The sequence below is a fragment of the Aulostomus chinensis genome, chromosome 16 (genome assembly GCF_037954235.1).
Source record: "Aulostomus chinensis isolate RoL2024-O1b breed Wild chromosome 16, RoL_Achi_v1.0, whole genome shotgun sequence".
Lineage (NCBI taxonomy): Eukaryota > Metazoa > Chordata > Actinopteri > Syngnathiformes > Aulostomidae > Aulostomus > Aulostomus chinensis.
Window position 1 is genome coordinate 22,013,071 of NC_141335.1, and position 19,295 is coordinate 22,032,365.

The 19,295-nt window shown below is 38.8% G+C and overlaps 1 protein-coding gene across 1 annotated transcript in view; it reads left to right on the forward strand.

Annotated features, from left to right (window-relative positions):
• The first annotated feature begins 4,105 nt into the window (after positions 1 to 4,105).
• The window catches only part of pik3ap1 (phosphoinositide-3-kinase adaptor protein 1), a 34,177-nt gene continuing 18,987 nt past the window's right edge, over positions 4,106 to 19,295 (forward strand). Inside the window, exon 1 of the mRNA XM_086181098.1 lies at positions 4,106 to 4,147. The gene's annotated coding sequence lies outside the window, so the exon portion shown is untranslated. The remainder of the gene's footprint in view (positions 4,148 to 19,295) is intronic.

Below are 19,295 nucleotides of genomic sequence, written 5' to 3' on the forward strand. Positions count from 1 at the left end.
CCTCTGACGGGACCGTGAATTACCAGGAATCATTCAAATGTCACCTATATTTGTGTCATGTTCCCGGCTAGATAAGCTTCCTTCTCTGACCAATGGTTTGCAATTTACTCAAAGTGCTTTGGGGATTACATTATTATTATGATGATTAGCATGCAAATCGTGTATAGCCCCTGGCACTGGTACAGGCACATCTACCCTTAAATTGCTCTTCCACAGTGTTTCCCATTAGGCTTTCTTTTGGTTGCATCTTATTGCAAAGCCAATAACTTACATAAATTATAGCCTGTATTTTATATGCTATATAAGTGCAGAATAAAGTGTAAGAAGTGCATCATCCGTGTTTATTTAACAAAACTCACGGAGGCTCAGGTTGGTTGGACACGAACTAAATGAGTAGTTTTTATTTGGAATATGAGTTTTAGCAGAAGTACAATACTTTATTAAGAAGTTGTTTTATTCATAAGTTATTTTGTCATTTAACAGCGATGAAAAAGGGAAAAGCATCACGTTCATTAATACAACAGGGTTGACCAAAAAAAATGTGGACTAAAGGACCAAACGAATGACTTGATTGATTTTTAATATGTCAAAATAAGCTTAATTGGACAGTGTGAACACAGGAGAGGAATTTGACTCCAGTTTTTACATTATGAAAAAATACTAAAACAGAATAGACATACAACTGGTTGGACAAAGGCTCAGTACCAGTATATACTGTATATGTTTAGATTTATTTCAGGGATGCATGGTAATATTGGCAGTATCACTGGATATTGGTCATCGATATTGGCCGATGGGCAATATTTACTTCAGCACAGTTTTGCTCAAGTCTCTACTTTGCTGTTCATCTGTTGTTTATGAATGAAGAATTAATGCGGTAAATAATTCATTTAAGGATTTTTCCATAGTTTTGGGAAACAAAGAGAATGTTACTTTCTATGTCGACATGTGATTGTCAGAGTTTACAAAATCTCAGTGTCATTAAAAACTTGTTTTTGTACAATAATATCAGTACTAGCAAATCAGTTGTATATATTGGCAAAAAAATGAAATAGCCTACACCCCAAAGGGCTGTTTGTGGTACTTCAATATTTTAATGTTTTAATGAAATCGAGTATCAGCAGATGCCTTGGCATTCCATACCAAATTTGAATGTCGGAGGAGTAAATCTCCAAGTTGCTTCTGAAAAAGCTTTGAGTTGAAAAATGCCAGTAAGCCAAAACGTCAGACTGAAGAGCTGAAATAGACAAAGTTTACAAAATTTTAACTGGGTTTTTATTTTCAGCTCATGAAACTGTTTTTACTGTGTGAGCTGAAAACTAAAACCTTGTATTTGTAATGTTTGTACAATGTTAATTTCATTTTGTAGTATCGTTAAAGGCACCGAAACTTTTGCACAATATATAGCCATGGTTTTACATGTCTTAAATTGCAGTCTTTATATTAAAAGCTTTTCCTATTTTACCAAAAAAGTATTGAGACTAGTTTGTGGCCAATATGCCCCAAAACCTGGGGACCTTGCACTGTCCTTGACCATCTGATACCCAAATATGAGAGATTTATCCAGTTCAGCTTTGCGAAGAGCAGTGCATATTAAACTGGGCTGATGAGGCTTATGCTATATTGAATGTCATCTGGAACATGTAAAATCTCGATCTCATCCCCTAAAATATGCAACCATTAACTGCTATCACTCACTCAGCATTATCCTGACTTTAATTACGTGTGTGACAAGCTGACGAGCATGGCGGCGTCTGAAGGTAGACGAGGACTACAAAGTCCTGTTCCCACTAAACAACTTTGGCATTACAGGTCTGAATTGTTTCCTTATTGATTACCAGACTTTGTGTTCTATTTCACACTTGAATTAATGTCGCTTAGCTTCCCCGACCGCCATCCACCCCTCTCTCTCTCTCCCTGGCATGTGCTCCAGTTCATTATTTCCCTCATTTCTTGGTAATTTGGAGTTGGCTGTTTAAAACTTAGAGCCTCTTATTAAGTTTTGGCCATGGTGGATAAGACGCAGGACTGTAAGAGCACAGAGATAAACTAATCATCTTAAAACCCTAATTATTAGTATCTTACTGTGACAGACTGTTTTTGCGAGCCAGCCAAATTGAGCCTCAAATGAGGAAAGGCATATCTGTGCAAGTGGTAATAATTTTAAGTCATCTCGATCGGGTTTGGTGTGGAAGAATTCATTAGCGCAGATTAGCACTGTGTGTACAAAGTAAATGAGATATCTAATAGCAAACGTGGAGGTCCTCGCCAATATGGGGGAAGATGTTAAGAGGTGATTTTAACCCTGTGACTTCAGCTGCGTCGATGCCACCGCTCCCAAAGCTAGCGGTCGTGCTAAACTGTTGATCTTTCACCTTCCTCTGGATTTTAGCTGTAAAAGGTGGAAAGAATGAACCCAAATCAGATTAAACTATGTAACTCTGATGCAGGCAGATTCCCCCCCACCCCACCCCACCCCCCCCCCCCCCCCCCCGTCAGGATATGAGGGAAGTTAATTATGTGTGTAAGGAGAAGGTTGGGAGGGAAAATAATAAGATTACAAAGAATAATTTGCTGATATAATTACACCAAAATTGGGTACACACAATCGTAAAATACATGTATTGCTTGACCTGGGTTAGCCAGTGAAATAAATCCTCCTTCTATAGCCTTTGTTAATTTGTTTTTATCATCTCCAAGTGGTGTTTGTGCAGGCAGTTCAATTTGCATGTGTAATTCCACTGTGCAAATTGACAACAAGTAGATAATTCGAGGAAATAGGCTGGTTGCAGGCCCCTGCTATCTTCCCGAGCCTATTCATTTTGAGGAAGCGCTGAGGCATGAAACTCATACATCAACTATTTCCTGACAACGCTGAGGCTTATTGTCCCCTAAAATGTCATTACAGCCATTATTTATGAAGCTAATTCATTTATTAAACCATATTTACTCTGACAGAATTTGTCACATTCTATCCATATCCCGAGCATTGCTTTTGAACAATGTCTCTCAGTGTGTGAACACCCGCTCACAAAGTTTTGAATTTGACGCGCATAATAGTTGGAATATTGACTCAATTCATGGAAACTTTTCATAGCCAGAGCTTGTACCTTTTGTACTCTTCTTTCACGTTTTTGTCCCAGCAGAGCTGAGTTCACATGAACGTAATCAGATGGATTGCAGCTATTTTAGCAGCACTGATAAATCCCCCCTCTGACAGCCCCCTTCCCAAACGAGTGTGTATTAGTCACTTTTAACGCTTTGCAGCCAGACGTGTGAAGCTAAAGAGTTCTCGCGTCGAGCCTCCCGGCCTGTTGCTGCTGCTGACTTATGGATCTGTCAGTTTAGCGCAGCACACTTTATGACAGTGTGGATAATTTGCAATTGTGAGTGATGAAGTAACACATAGGGGGGGTCATAAATTTTAATGTTACATGTTCTCGCTGGATAATTCCATCATACCATTCTCCTGCATCTCTTTCTTTGGACTTACCTGTCACCCAAAAGCACTTATCACAGCAGTGGCGATGAGTTGTGTTTGAACTGTTTTACAATATTGATTTGGAGGCATGACATTTTAATTAATACTGGGTGTTAGCTGTCATATAGGCAGCCAGCCTCATTGGGTGCAATATGAGACAGGCGAGGTGGGGGCAGAGAAGATAAGACTAAAGCACTTACTGTGAAAAGGCTGTAAAAAAGGGATCAATGTGGAGGGAGAGAGACAGTCATGGGCTGAATTTAAGGTGGAAGAAGCAGTAATATCTGTTCCGACTGTATTCCTGTCAAGCTCTATTCTCTGCTTGATAACACAAATCAGCGAGACACAGCGTGCCCTCTGTCTTCCACAGGTTGAACACTACATCCTGCTATTGGCTTGCCAGAAGACCCAGAGAGATGCAGCGCGCCGCCGAGAGACGACCAGGGGGGAAATTAGGTAACTTTGTAGCACTCCATTGAACAGCAATAAGCTTTTAAGGCTTAGCGAGCATAAACACATTAAACTGATGAGATTCATCAGCACTCTTGTGTCACATCTCTTGTGCCCACAGGCAGAGCTCAGCAGCGTCAAACCACCGAGCAAGGCAAGGCTTGGCTCTCATTTTGGAAACGAAGCACTGCTGTGTCTTCTGCCGCACGTGTCTTGGTTAGTAGACAGTCAGGTGCTCTTTCAGCGGAAATAAAATGAAGTAAAATGATGTTAGGCTTTTGATATGGTAGAATATGTTAGCAGCTGGAGGAATGTTACAATATAGGGGTAAAACACTGGCTACAATTACCTAATTGGGGTACTGGTACCCCCTAGGAGAGGTAAAGGTATGTTGGGGGGGGGGGGGGGTTAACCAAAAAACCAACCAAAAAACTCCATCAAAATGAACCAGTTTTATGTTTTTTGCCACCTGCAAAGACCTGCCCTTTCTCTTCCTTTCTAAGTCAGTGTAGGGCTGCGGGTGGGTTTTCTGGGAATGCACCGTAGGCCTGGGTCCAGTTCCTCCTTGGTCGGAAATGGACACAGGCCCTTTAGCACCCAAAATGTGACTCACTTGCTCAAGTATGGATAAATGGTAGGAATGATCTCCCACCAATGTGTGGTACTACATCGGCTGAAGTCTGAGACTGTCAAACCCATCTGCTCTGCGTCTTCTAGTACCATATCTTACGGATCCAGCCATTAGCAATAGCATTAGCAGTAGCAGTAGCAACAACATTTGCAGTGCTAGCCTAGCCCCAGTGGTGCTAACACCATCTTGTGAGGTGGAGGGGGTACGCAGCAGGGGGTTACATGTTTCAGGGGGTACAGGGAAGAAAAGTTTGGGACCCACCCGTGTTCTTTATCACAAAACTTCAATTTAAGACTGACTCCTTTTAGCATCTGAAATAATTTCAAAGCTATTAAAAAGTTAGCATATAAAGTCTCTCGGATTTGCTAATGTAAAATCAGATTAACAAATCAGATTTAGAGATTATGTATTTTTGACTCAGAATCTGAAAAAGGACTGGATTATAATGATATTGTTTTCAAATTTGCTACTTTATGGACAATTATGTTGTTGTTTTTTTGCTTAAACGCTGTAGACAATATAAACAAGAATGATTAATCTCATCAATATTCATTTTGAACAATTTAAGCATTGATTTACACCAGAAAACAATTATGCATGGATATAATCCATGTAGTTTGTTGTTTATTAAATCACCCATGTAAAACACATTTCCAGTTACAAAAGAGGAGGAAATGAGAACATGTGCACCAGTAACACAAGTCAGACTCCATAATATCCTGTAGTTATCAATATCAGTTTTAGTAAAGCCCGTCTTGGTTCATATCGAGCAACCAACTCAGTCTACCAGTAAATCATATCATGCACCTGGTGAATATTTATACAGGCACAAATAACGCTGGGACAGTGGAGGGGAAAAGAAAACAAGCTGCCAAACAAGACAGTAACACATAATCAGGAAATGGCTGAACAGTCCAATTCTATGGTAGAAATGTGGTACCATTATTTTTGATATGATTTTACAATAATTGTGAGAGAGGCAGTTGGCCATCTCACCCAGCCCTGTAGCATAAAATGAGTGTAGGGATGAGTGATGTACGTGTAAACACCGTGCAACTGTAGGAAAGTGTCCACTGGTGTCGAAGAAGCACGCAGTGGACATCAGGAGCAAGAAGGTATAGAACAAATGGCCATCAGGCTTTGGATCCTGTCAGTAAGACTAAATATAAGGGGGGGTCCTGTCGTGTTTAAAAACATTTCATGAATGAGGTCAAATGACTGTACTTTTGTTGGTACTATTACTGTGATATCCACTGACATACCTTTATCTGGGATTTCAGCTGTGTCGCTCAGCCCATATAACGTGGTGAATCCGTTTTGACTGGTGGGTGTCAATCCCAGATTATCTTGTTGATGTGGAATCACGATTTTTATATAACACTAACATGGAGAATATAATGACCAACTGGAGTAAAACGTCCCTTTTTTTTTTTGGTAAAGCTCCAACCAGCAAATAAGTATTTTGTTAATTAACTGAATGAATACATGACCAAAACCATGAATCAGTTAAATCTATATTACTTCTCAGTTGATTGACTAAGATTGACTAATTATTTCAGCACATTCGATGCGTTCGTGGGCTGTGTTTTAAATTGAACTCTACGAGCTGGCTGGTTGTAGTTTTAACAGAAAGCCCTTAAAAAGCAAATAGGAGCACATAAGGCATCAGTTCATTTGCCGTCAGTTCACCATATTTGATGTTTAATTGGTGTAATCTCTGCGCTGAAAAGCTGGAGGACCTTATCTTGATCCAGTGATACATTTAAATTGAAATATTTCTTCTCAAAGGTAAGAAGTCTCTTCCTCTTCATTTCACCATTTATCTGTTGTCTCTTCCTTCTCCAAATCATTACAGCCCCTTGCCTTCTGGATAGCTTCACTGGAGGCAACCAGATTGGCATGAAATTAGCCCAGTTTGAATCTTTATATGGTCCAATTAGACGAACTGAGATTTAATCTGGACCGGCCTGCCCTCGCCGAGTCAGACCCCTCAGATCAAATGGACTACATATTCATAGGTTCACTTGCATGGTTGATTATAACAGCATGGATGGAAGGTGCAGCCTTTCCTCTGTTTATCTTTAGTCCAATTTTACTGTGTGAGGATAGAAATTGAATAATGACACAATGTTTCCCAATGACATGGCAGTGATTTTCTAAACGTATTATATATGTATACGTTTGCTGCAAGCTCACTTTTATATGTGTTCCCTTTCTTGTAGTTCCCTCTGCGAGGTCAGCGGCGTCGTATATTACAGCTAAACAGTGTGTGTAGCTATTTATTACCTACCCTTACATGAAATAACGTCCAGGAATAATGTGAAATATTACCTGATGAATTAATTACGATGATAGCATCTAGGGTAGGAAGCTTAAATGCCATCTTAAATTACATGCAGACATAAGAAAACTTTCAGCTTGTCTCATTTGCATAAAAGGAGCAGAAGTGTGCATAACTCGAGAGGCTCCCTCGGGTTACAGGGAGGTGCTCTCGCTGGGAGACCTGCTCACTTTATTGTCTGAAAATAGAAATCACGCCGTAATGAGAAAGAAATAAACATGTTACTAGATTCGTTCTGTATGAATTGAAAGGAAAGTATTGAATTATATGGAATAATTTGAATATATAAACAAAATAATTAAATGGAACCAATATGCAGGACTATCTACGTAAAAGCTTATAACCTATCAATCTGGAACTAAATTCATTTTCAGACTGAACCTATGGCAATTTTCTCATTATTTAATTTGAATGTCAGAATTGATTGTCTCCAGCAATAGTGCAGCTTTTTTTAATTGCCTTAATGCACAAATTGCCAATGTTGAAACAAATAAAGTTGTCAGTGCACAGATAATAAATGCTCTGCTGTACCCAGGACCAAACAAGCTTGGTAGGAGAGATTGTAGACAGAGTTAATACCTTTCATAAAACTGTGGGTTAACTTCGGAGTAATGATAACGAGGAATAAAAGCCTGAAAATCCATTTTAAAGATCCCATCCCTACACGTATCAAAGCATACAAACTACTCTTAAAGACACTGTCACGTGGGGGACGTGCAGAAAAACAATTATGATAACCATATTAAAATCCTTGAAATTCCACCTGTTCTTCTCCCACATTACAAAATTCTTGATTAAATGAACATACAAATATTTTCTCACCTCCCACGTTGAACTACTGGACACTATTTGTCTCCTGTACCTCTCAATTCTAACTGTTTTTGACGCGGTGCCTTCAAATTTCCACATTATATTTGTTTAATGCTGGACCAGGTTGCGCTTCCAAATTACTTGTGATGTTATAAATGCAGCTTATACATACCACCACTTCTCAAAATCAGATTTTAAATGAGCACAGAGAAGATTCAGACTTGCAATAATGAATATGAGAACAGCTTCATTGTCTGACTCTGCACATGTACCATTTAACTGTGAGAAGAAGAATTTTCACGTGCTCAAATCAGTATAGAAACATGAAAATATGAAACAACTTGCCTCGTATTTTAACTTGACTTGTCAGTGTTTCAGTTCTCAGTTTCCCATCCAACAAGAGTTTTACAGCACAACCATCTGAAACACAACTTGAAGATTTACTCCTTAGGTACTGAAATGAAAATTTCAATGACGAAGTATCTTTCAATGCTCCATCTTGTTAAGGCAATTTGGTCGGTGCATGCAGGGGTTTGATACCCAGCTCTACTTGTCAAATATCACAATAAAATCACTGTGTTACTGTTTTTAAACCTCATTGATCCCTGTCACCATTAGTTTCTTAATCAACTGCTGGTCATTTTTAAATTGGAAGCACGTTCATTTTCCGATGTCTCCCCATGTGCTTGTCAGAACTTTCTGTACGCTAAGTATTTAATAGAAGTTTTTTTTTTTTTTTGCTGCACTTTTACAATAAAAGTGTGTTTTCATCCTTTGATAAAGAGTCCTCTGCTAATGAAGCTCATGTGCACCTCCAGTATTGTAAGTTCAGAGGTAAGCTCTCCATCATGGCATCATGGCACAGGAGGAGGGGGAAAAAAAGCTCCCATATTGTGAAAATCTCTTTTTCCGTGTAGAGAAAGAGAGGGGGAGAGAAAGTGGGAGAAGGAATGCCTTGCCTTCCTCATTACACTGCTGTCATTTACTCTTCATCCCCCGTACTCTTTAGTGGCATTAAGACGGGATGTAAATTTGACAGTTAACGCTGTTAGAAAATGGCTAGTTCAAGAAGGGCAGGAATTAGAGATGGGCATTAGGCGCTGATAAGCTCCTTTCCTCTGCCGCGGCGGCTGCTTAACATTCATGGGAAAGTCATCATCAAACAACGTTATCACAGCTCTGTTGACGGCTGAGGAACATCATCACTATGATAATTTTTTTTATAGCTGTGAGCCAAAAAAGCACTCTTTTATTTCAGCGGTTTGTTAATGAGATAGGAGCTTGTTGGTATGGGCAAATGCAAACTTGCCACTCTCCACCGTTTGTTTGAGTCTCCCAGCCTCCCTCTTCTGCCTCCCGCTGCATCCCCTCCACACTGTTTAATGTTGGAGGAAGGAGGGGGCGGCGGGTATTTTTATGTACCCCTTTCCAAGTGCTCTGTGTACATTGCTGAAGGAGGGCCTTTATGTGTACCTTTGCAGATCAGTCGCTCAAAGAGAGGAAAACACGGTTATATCAACAAACGCTCTCTCCTAACAGCGCTGTAGCTGGCACCTGTCACTCACCTGGGATTTAGCCATAGATCTGAACAGAGGGAGAATTTTAATGGCTATTGAAGCAGAGTAAACTCCCAACAACAACACCGTCTGATCAACTGTGTTATTAATCATGAAAAGGATACTTAAAGTTTCAGATATCAATAATTACAGCCGCATTGTTTCCTTCCATTTATTCTTTGTGCTACTTAGTTCAGAGGTATCTTGCTCTCCGCTGCCATCGTTCACGCACGCTAGCTGCCAAGGCTAAGCTGCTTTCTTATGGATAGGGAGGCAAACTGTGGGCTGCAGATACCAAAATCAGATTTTTTGGCATTATCACTGTTTGTGGAGAGAGATTTAATCTGTGGAAATCCTCACCAAGGGAAATGACATAATCATCTCTAACTCGTTCTCATTACTTACAAAAACTTTTTGTTTGCACCACAGCAAAGGTGAGATTATATGTAACTCAGTAAGAGTTCAGGCTGCAGTGTAGTATTATTATAGTACCACGCAGGAGGCAGACACAACGGGATGCAAAAGGCCCTCGTTTCTGATATGTGAGTTTATTTAGTAAGTTAAAGGATTATCAAACTGAAGGCCCATGAAGTGAGTCTGTATTTTTGTATGTTTTTTTAATCCATCGTCCGCTCAAATTGTGATCTTTGTGTGAAAATTTGCATCAAAATACATGACGTCTGTATTTGGTCACTGCTTTCTTGATGACCTCCTGTGTAACAGTACCCAAAACAAGATAAATTATTGATTCTTGGTATGCTAGCAGCAATTTAATAAGTCAAAAAATGCTAGTAACTGCAATCATTAATGCTAATGCTATCTACAAGTGTGAGTGTGAATGAATGAGTGAATGAGTCCGTTGCCTGAAGCTCAATCACCACTGTCTAACTTTTTGTACATCCTTTGTTTCATGACCAGAATCGACCGACCGCGATTCCTCTGCAGTCCTCTGCCGCAGTCTCTCTCAATACTCTGCATCTTTATAGTTGGGCTTTTTTTTTTAACGACGCTGGGAGACGTTCAGTATGCCAGCTTGATCGTCAAAAAAGAAAAGCTCTCAAGATGCTCTTGATGGATGTGAAAAATTGAACCCGTTGTGAACTTTAACGGCAGATGTGTAAACACGATTGGCAAAACTCGAGTTTAAATTTATTTATGAATGTGCAATAAAAAAGTACAGATTCAGTGCCCAAAGGCCTTTGGTGTCATGAACAGTAAGATGCTCAGAACCATCAAGTAGCCACCATCTTGTCAGGGGGTTACACCACCCTGGATGAAGTCCCCGTGTTGATGTTCCAGTCTCTGTACTACTGATGAGCGCCAAGGGTTTAAAGGTTAGAAGACACTTTTTTTTTTTTTTTAACTTTCCTTATCCGTACAGTTGTGACATGATCACCAGAGAACTCAGAAATGCTAAGTGGTAACCCCTGCTATTGAAAGTTAACCTAGCAGCTGAATTCTCTATGACCACTTTTGGGAATTGGAATGATGCGTTATACTGCAAGGGTAAAAAAAAAAAGGAGAAGAAAAGTGCTTAATTGCTATGGTTTGCCTCATAAATAGTTTGAGATTCAACTGCAAGAAAGGTTGCAGTTGTGTAAGACGCTCACGGCAGGGCTGTTATTTCAGAACATGTCACTATGGGTGTTATTATCATTGACGATGACCCTTAAGGAACGAAAACAAAATGTTAGTTTCACAAATACTCCGCTTTAAAACAATTATTTTAATGGAATTATAAAATTGTTCCAAATTCTCTATCCAGCTGTATTATTTAAATACCTTTGATGAGCAAAAGCCAGTCAACGTTGATAATTTGGCGTATCTAGAAAAGGGTACACTTCCACATTAGCATGAACTGAAACCTGACCAACCAGATCGAGCTAAAAGAGCACAGAGATGGAAATGATTGACAACAAGGTTTTCTGTGATAAACAGTCATGGTTTCTATGGCCTGTTGTTGAGACTGAATATACGCAAAGAAGGTAAAATCCCCTGGAAGGTGGAAGGAGGAAGACACAGCAGTAAAGTGTCTCCACGATGCACTGCAGCACTTGGTAATCATTCTGGCAGACATAAACCAGCAAAAGTCAACACTTTCTGGCATAGAATTATAGTAGACACTGAATCATGCCGGGTGAAGAATTTCACCATGTCTTAAAATTCTGTGTGTGGATGTAAGGAGCTTTTTTCCGGCGTTGACTCAGAATTCATAATGATTTTTGCATGGCACCTCAGTTCAGAAGGCTTCACCTCATCTGAAGACTTACAAAAGGAAATCGACGTTACTGTGGAATTTAAGACATGACTGTCAGTAAGCAACTGAACTGCCAAAAACACAGCAATACGATGGTGTGTCTTCATTAGGGAGGTGTTTTTAACTGATGCAATAAGTACAAGGAGACTCAAATGTGCAGGTGTTTAATGAAAACCGGGGGTACCTGATACAGGATTGGCTGACATGGGTAGTTTTTCATGTAACAGTATCAGCCAGTGTTGGTAATTTTTTACTCTGTTATTGTCGGCCAGTGTTGATAATTCCAATCCGACTGTGATTGTGGTGTGTGTGTGCATGCGTGTGGTCATGGTGTGTGTTATATCGTGAGTAAATGTGTAGGTTAGCTTTGTGGTTTTGATTAAGCAGGTGTCATAGATGAAAGTTGAAACGGACTTCAACTTCAACACATTTGCATAATGCAGTAGGTGTAATGTCTGGGCTTTTTGAAATGGAAAAAAAAAAACTGTTAACAATGCAGTACAAAATGTAAATATCTGAAACTTGTTTCTACACGGATCATATCCCCATCAGAAAATATCGGCCGTAACGATAATGTTGATATCGGTATCAGTCTAAATGTTTGTGGTGTCTTTCATGAAGACCCTCCTTCGATGCTGAGTATAATATGAGTCTATTTGAACAGACAGGAGAAGTGAAACTCCACTGATCAAAGTGTACTGGTAACCGTAACTGTAACTGGTCCAACTTGGTTCACATTAATATTCGTGTAGTCATTAACTGAAGTGTTGTTTTCATTAGATTGAATAGTTTTTTTCGTAATCACAGAGTGATTGACAGGAGAGCTGACGAAGCCACATGTGCAGCGTAGTTGTTTCATTCCTCGGAAATGAGAGTACAATGCCAATGAATCACAGATGTGCAACAATCGTTTTGGACCCACAGCAATTCTGTCTCGTGAGTCAACTCCACAGCATTATCCGCACTTTGTAGTGGTCTGCTTGCTCTTTGTCATGTTAGTTCAGTGGTCCTCTGCACCGTAAACCGCCATTTATCCGTGTAGGTGTTACTTAGTGGCACCCTGGGAATGAAGGAACGGCTCAGGGATGTGTGTTTCTTTTCAGGGTCAGGGCTTCACATGATGGGACACCCACCAGGATTTTATTTTATTGCGAAGCTAAAGATTGCCACCTACGTGCATCATTGTGGTGAATAACAAAGTCAAGCAACAAAAGCGCCCGAGATGATCCTTCTGGAGTGAGAACTGTGCTATTTGGAGGATCACTGTCTCACTCTTGAACTCCTCCATAACCGAGCCACAGTTTGGTTTTCCTTATTTATGATAATGAAATGTAATTCTGCCCTTTATTGACATGCAGTGCTCTTATACCCGAGTAAATTATTCTCTTTTTACCACTGCTTCCATTTTTTAATCACATTGTCAAAATCCCCATTTCCTCTCATCAATCCTACATTGAGCTTTATTTGTCATCCGCTATTTATTTTTTTTCCCTCTCGCAGTTTATTCACTCCATTTCTCTTATTCAATTTCCCTCTGCCTTGGTGTTTATTTTTTTGGAGGATGCCCGGATTACCCCTACTGAAATAGCTGTTACTCACATTTTAGATCAAATCCGTTAGATGAAAATATACAAACAACCCAACTTTTCTCCACTGTGGTCTTTTCCTCATCTTGTGGCTGCAGACACTTAGCGGCGCTATTAATGGTGGTTCATCTGCAACAGATTGGTGTCCTAACATATTTATGCTTACTGTATTATGTTAAATAAAAGCTTAATATTGTAACTATCTAGCAGGTAGGAGGCAGCCGTGCCTTGTTCTTTGATGAACGTTGAATATGAATATCTTAACTTCATTATCAATAATAATAAGAGGCTATATGAGAGGCAGCTGTCTCATAATTCATAATGTATTAATTTATAATTAGCAGGTTTAATGAAAGTGATACTGCTGTATTAGTTATTCGGTGTAGAGTTTCAACAGAAACAAATCCACTCATTCAGTACAATAAAAGTGGCCACATGAAAGAAATAAAGTGAAGACGCAAAGAGCATTTAAGCTAACAAAGTGTATTACACACTTATTAAAGTAATTTTCACTTTGCCTCCCAGACCTGGCCAGAAACACTTTCAAATTATCATTGTACTCCAAGGTAGGCTATGCAGAGCTTTTTTTTTCTTTGTTAACTTTGAAGTAAGCTCAAAAACGTATAGGTAGACAGGGGTGGCATCAAATAATCAGCAACTTCAAAAAGCATGCTGCCACTTAGCACTCCTAAAGCTAATGTCCCCGAGACATTCAGAATGGAAATTATTCAAACTCATTTAGTGGCAGCAAATTGGTCTAAGTTCAATCAGAAAACAGACTGACACTGAACAAGAAGTGCAGCCTAATTATACTTGTTTGTCAAATGAAAATTTCATTTGGGCAGAAATGAAACCTCCGAGCAACTACTTTTAAGGTGAGCTCCTAGTTGTATTATCAGCTAAATGCAGTAAAATCCATAATCATATGATGATAATGAAAATGGAGCCAATGTTAACATTCAGGCTTCCATTGCCCCGGGCACATGACGATAAAAATTAAGTACCATAGTCCTCTGCCAGGCACGCTGACACCCGGGCTGGTCTTTAGCCTCTTAGATGCGTTTTTGCATTTTAAAAACTTTATCAAAGCACTGTTGCAATGTGGAAAATGTCAACGTGAAATGCACTGAAGGCAAATTGGAATTTCATTAATAGTAAAATTATTGCTTTTGACTGATGTATTACTATGCTTGTTAAGAGCTGGAGAGTGGAACGCTCGTCTGTCTGGTCGGCAGCCTTGCCTCTTCTTGTCCCACGCCATTTGCTGAAAGTTAGGGATCTTCTTTCTGACTCAAAGTCAAAATACAAAGTCACTAAAGTTTCAGTAGGTAAAGAGCATCTAATTTAAGACACTAAATCTCTCTGCTAGAATGCATCTGAATTTACAGAGTGTATTAAAAGACAAAGATAAGGAATAGACAGGATAACAAAGGCTCTTTTGTGTTAGATAACATCAAAATTAGACTCTGTACTCGCCGTACCTCCCTCCTTGTGTAAGAAGGTATCATACATCATCTGTTTATAGTTGCTGGTCACCTCACAATTGACTAACAATCTGTGGATCCCGTCATTATCGCTCACGATCTGACCTCATGGCTCCACAGATCCTATAGTGGACGGCTGTTACAGGTTAAATAGTCCTAACCTGGTGAGAATCAAGGTATCAGTTCACCGAGACTTGCGCTCATTCCCGAAGCTCTTGCTGTTTATTGATTTACCTTGTAATCCTCTCAGTGTCAATGATGGAGGAGAAAATGGAAATGGCTTTGTCTGATGGATTTTTTTTTTTTTTGACAGCAAAACGAGACAACAGATTAGCATTAATGGGATATTTATGTTCTCCGTGTCCACGGGAGAACGTGCACATGGTAGTCTGTAAGTGGGCTAACGTGATCTGTTTGAAAAATGTTTTTAAAAATGCTGATGGACTAGAAAGCTTTTGTTAGTTCATGTTTCTCCCGATGAAAATATTAGCACGAAACTGGGGTTATAGGACACACTTTTTATTATTATTTTTATTAATTTTTGGACTAATCAGGATTTCATATGAATATTTTAGTATGCATTCATTGTTTATTATGCATATAGTTTAAGAATGTTTTCAGTAGCTTCCAAGTTATTCAATCTAGGGACTCCAAATGGTACCAGATATGAGGACAGATGGGAAAAATAAGACACACCTTGGTGTTTTTTATGTGTACTTTAGGCCAGTGAGTATTTTAATGCAAATTTGGTTTTGTTTTGTTTTTTTAATATAAAGCAAAAGTCTACTATTTTCTTGTTTCAAAAGCTTACTATTAAAATGACTTAGGGACTCCAAATAAGCACCAGATAGTTATACTAGACTGGACGTACCAACTACACACTTCTGTCTCGCTGCTTCCTCTGAAACGTTTTGCTTTGTAGAGAATTAGCATATTAGCTTCTGTTAGCCGGTTGAAGCGTCCGTCCTTGCTCTTTAGACAAATGGATGTTTATAGCTTTATGTAAAGGGTGAGAATTGAGGGACATTGAATAATTTCTTTAATATCACTCAGTCAACAAATGGTTTATATTTATCAGCAAAATAGTTGGGTTAGCTAACATGTTTTGTCATCAGATAAACTACATTTGACACTTTCTGGCTTGTTTTTGCAATCAAAGGGAATTTGCTTATTAGCTGACTTTGCTAATTAAATGAGCTGATGTTTAGTTGTATTGTGGAGAGGGAATGTTGTGTGATATTGAATGATTCAATTTCATTTCATTAGACAAATTGTGTTTTAGCTTCGACAGGTTCGCATGATGATACGGGAAAGTAATTCATGTCCCAAAAGACCTTGAACATCGACATTGTCTTTCTGTTCTGTATAACTGGTCTGACTCTTCAAAATTCTTCACTTGTAATTTACGTTTTGCCTCTTTATTTGTCTTGTATTGTATCGTAGAATCATGGTAAAGGTTGGATAAATACATTTGCAACACAGATAAAACCCTTTACGATGTGGCTAAATTTACATCAGAAATGGAATGTCAGAGGCTGCTTATTAATTCTAATAATTATTATTTTGATTATCCTAAAATATTCAACATATTTACAAATCTACAAAGAATTATTGGTTAATGTTCCTGTGTAGTGAATGAATACAGCACTGAACCTTGTCATAGCCTCAAAAAACGTAGCAGTGGTATACAAATATCAGCGCATATTATACACTAAATTCAATCAAATATCTCTATAAATATACTCACTTGCTAATTCATACATACATAGATAAAATGCATAAATAAATAAATGCAGTATAATACAACAGTCCTGCAATAAGTCCTCCCTATGTGGATAATGTTCCATTTTTTTAATCATTCTGTTTTTGTTTGTTTTATTTTTATCTTCAATTAGAGGCTGTAATTTGTGGTGCAGTGTAATTGTGCTAGTTATACAGAGAGGCGTACCTATTAATTTTTCAACACAAAGCATATAAATAGGATGCGCTAAATATTAGAAACACATCAAAGTTCAAGTTTATGTTTCAGCAACACAAATAACACCATCCCCAAAAACCTCTCTGAAATAGTATTAGAAAATATGGAACATGGTCGTGAGAGATTTATGACAGGTCTGTTGTATTATACTGCATTATTGTGTGTGTGTGTGTGTGTGTGTGTGTGTGTGTGTGTGTGTGTGTGTGTGTGTGTTTCAACAACTATCACAAAATACTTTAAAGTAATAATGAGTTTATGAAATAGTCATTTCTGCTCCACTGCGGCACATTTCAGCGTTGTATCTTTGCAGAAATCATTTACTGGCTTAAACGCTGTTATAAGCAATAACACGAGATATTTGTGATTTAACTGATCAGCTGGTAAATGCCATGAAGCCGTTTCTTCTGGTGCTGTTGATCCTCTCATTCATCTTGTCACTGGACTCAGTGGTCCTCATTAGAGGTGGTCCAGGATCCAGATACACTCCATGGAATGTGGACTAAGACAACTGTCACCATCCACTGACAGCAACAGCTTTTTAGACCGCATTTGTCGTCCTGACATACGACTCCAAGTAGTATAAAATGAACAAAACTCATCTGTACAATTACTATCGTCTTTGTCGCTCAACAACTACCAACCTAACTGATGTTTTTCTTTGAATCAGTTGTGTGATTACTGCATACAAATAGCCATCTCATGCGATCTTAAATCCATACACCTTCCTCAAATATATCTACATGTAAAACATCACCGACAAGGTAGATCCCTACCTGGTATTCGCCTTCGGGCTTTCCGTAATTTAAGGGAATTTCAAATCACTCAGTGTTGTCACTCTTTTCATCTAGTTTAATGACGCTATTAATTGGATTGGTAATGATGTTTTAAGCAAACTTATTTCAAGAGACATCTTTCAGGCAATGAATGGTCTTCATGATAAAGATGAGCGGTGCATGTCTGGCATACTGTGGATTAGATGGTGATGTATTCCACAGTGGAGCTCTGACCTCTTGTGCCTTCTAGTGGAAGTGCAAAAATCCTCACGACAGCAACTGTAGTAATAACGAGCTCTGAAATGCAGTAAGAAGGTTCATTAAACCTTCTTGAAGGTCTGTGTTTTAAGACTTGGTCCCTGCAGGATGGGTAGTGGTGCAGGAATCCCTTCATGGGGTCTTCACACTGGTCAAAATCAGGGTGGATGTTCAGGTCATATGTACTCAGGATTAAGTGTTTGATTCTTCTGTCCGTGAATGTGGTTTATGACCCTTGCTGTCTGTCACGTCACTGCTGCAACCCTCCTCTGCACGCTATTTTGAGCAACGTAAATGTCCTTTAATCCTTCAACTTTACCTTTTATGAAATAGAGTAGAGAAGTAAGTGACACAAGAGATTTGAGTTTTATTAAAATAGCTGTTTAGCACAACAACAGCGAGATGCCACGGGTAACATCTGTAAAACCGAAGAGTTTTATTTTTAAAACAAAAAAAACCCCAAAACGTTACAGAGGGTCACAGCTAGATGTACTGGGGGCTACGATGAGGTACCAATGCATCAGGGTGTTGCTCAGAAGGAAACTGTCAGCTGACCTCACCATCTGTCAATGACAAGTAACTCCCAATGTCAGTTTACATTTCCAGCCAGCGTCAACAAGAGCTGAGATGGAAAACGATGAGGAAATGTTGGTTACAGCTACGCCGGCCAGGCCAGCAACAAATGACCACATTTAGTGTTTTCGTGCTAAATATCTTAGTTTGCGTAAGCTTTTTTTTTTTTTTTTACATTTAAAAATCATGATTTATTTCCTGCAAATGATCATAATTTGCAATGTGGAAAGTGAGGGATATAAAAAATAAATATTCCCCAAAAAAGATAAAAGTGATGTTAATTCAATATAATGGCAACGATACGGTCCAATTAGAAGTAAAATTGTTATTTAATATGGCAGAAAAATTAGCCTATTGGCTTTTGTTTAGTGACATTATTCAACCATTTACAAAAATATAAAGTAATGGATGTCATCTATGTTAACCGTTTCCTCTCCAGTAGCTCTTTTAGTGCCTCTTATTAGAATTTCGCATAGAAACAACATAAAGCGATCGAATTCTCATTCTGATGTTTTGCTGTTGTTTCAAAGCGTCTGAGTTAATTGTTTAACACTTTTTTTAGCCCGTAAACATGTCTTAAGTAATTAAGAGTCTCGTAACTCAAAAACATCAAGCTTTTTCTGTGATTTGGAGCTTAATAACATGGAAATTTTCGTGTAAATAAGTGATATCTTTCATATGTTGGAGGGGGACGTATCTGTTAAGACTGTGAGTGTTTGTCTTTATTCCGTTACCGTCATCTGTTATCAGTAAATCCCCAGTTGTAAAGTACATGTTTAACCCAGCACAAGCAAAGTACAGCGAGTTGTGGAATACTGCGTTCTTCTTTCGCCATTGTTAATTCATCTTGTGAATCCTTCTCTGTCAACCCAGTGAATCCTAATGAAGTAGAAATCTGTCACATTTACTCCACAATGAGGATAAGTGGCAAACTTTCTCTGGAAAATGAAACATTATCTTCAACTAGACACGCACAGGGCTCCATATAAACAAATAAAATCACACTTATCTGGTGGCCAGCGTGATTACTGTAGCCAGAGCTGACATCCAAATTGACCGCCTTATCGTGTTGAAGTGATTGCAGCTGAAGGGAGACTGTAGATGAAAGCAAAATGAT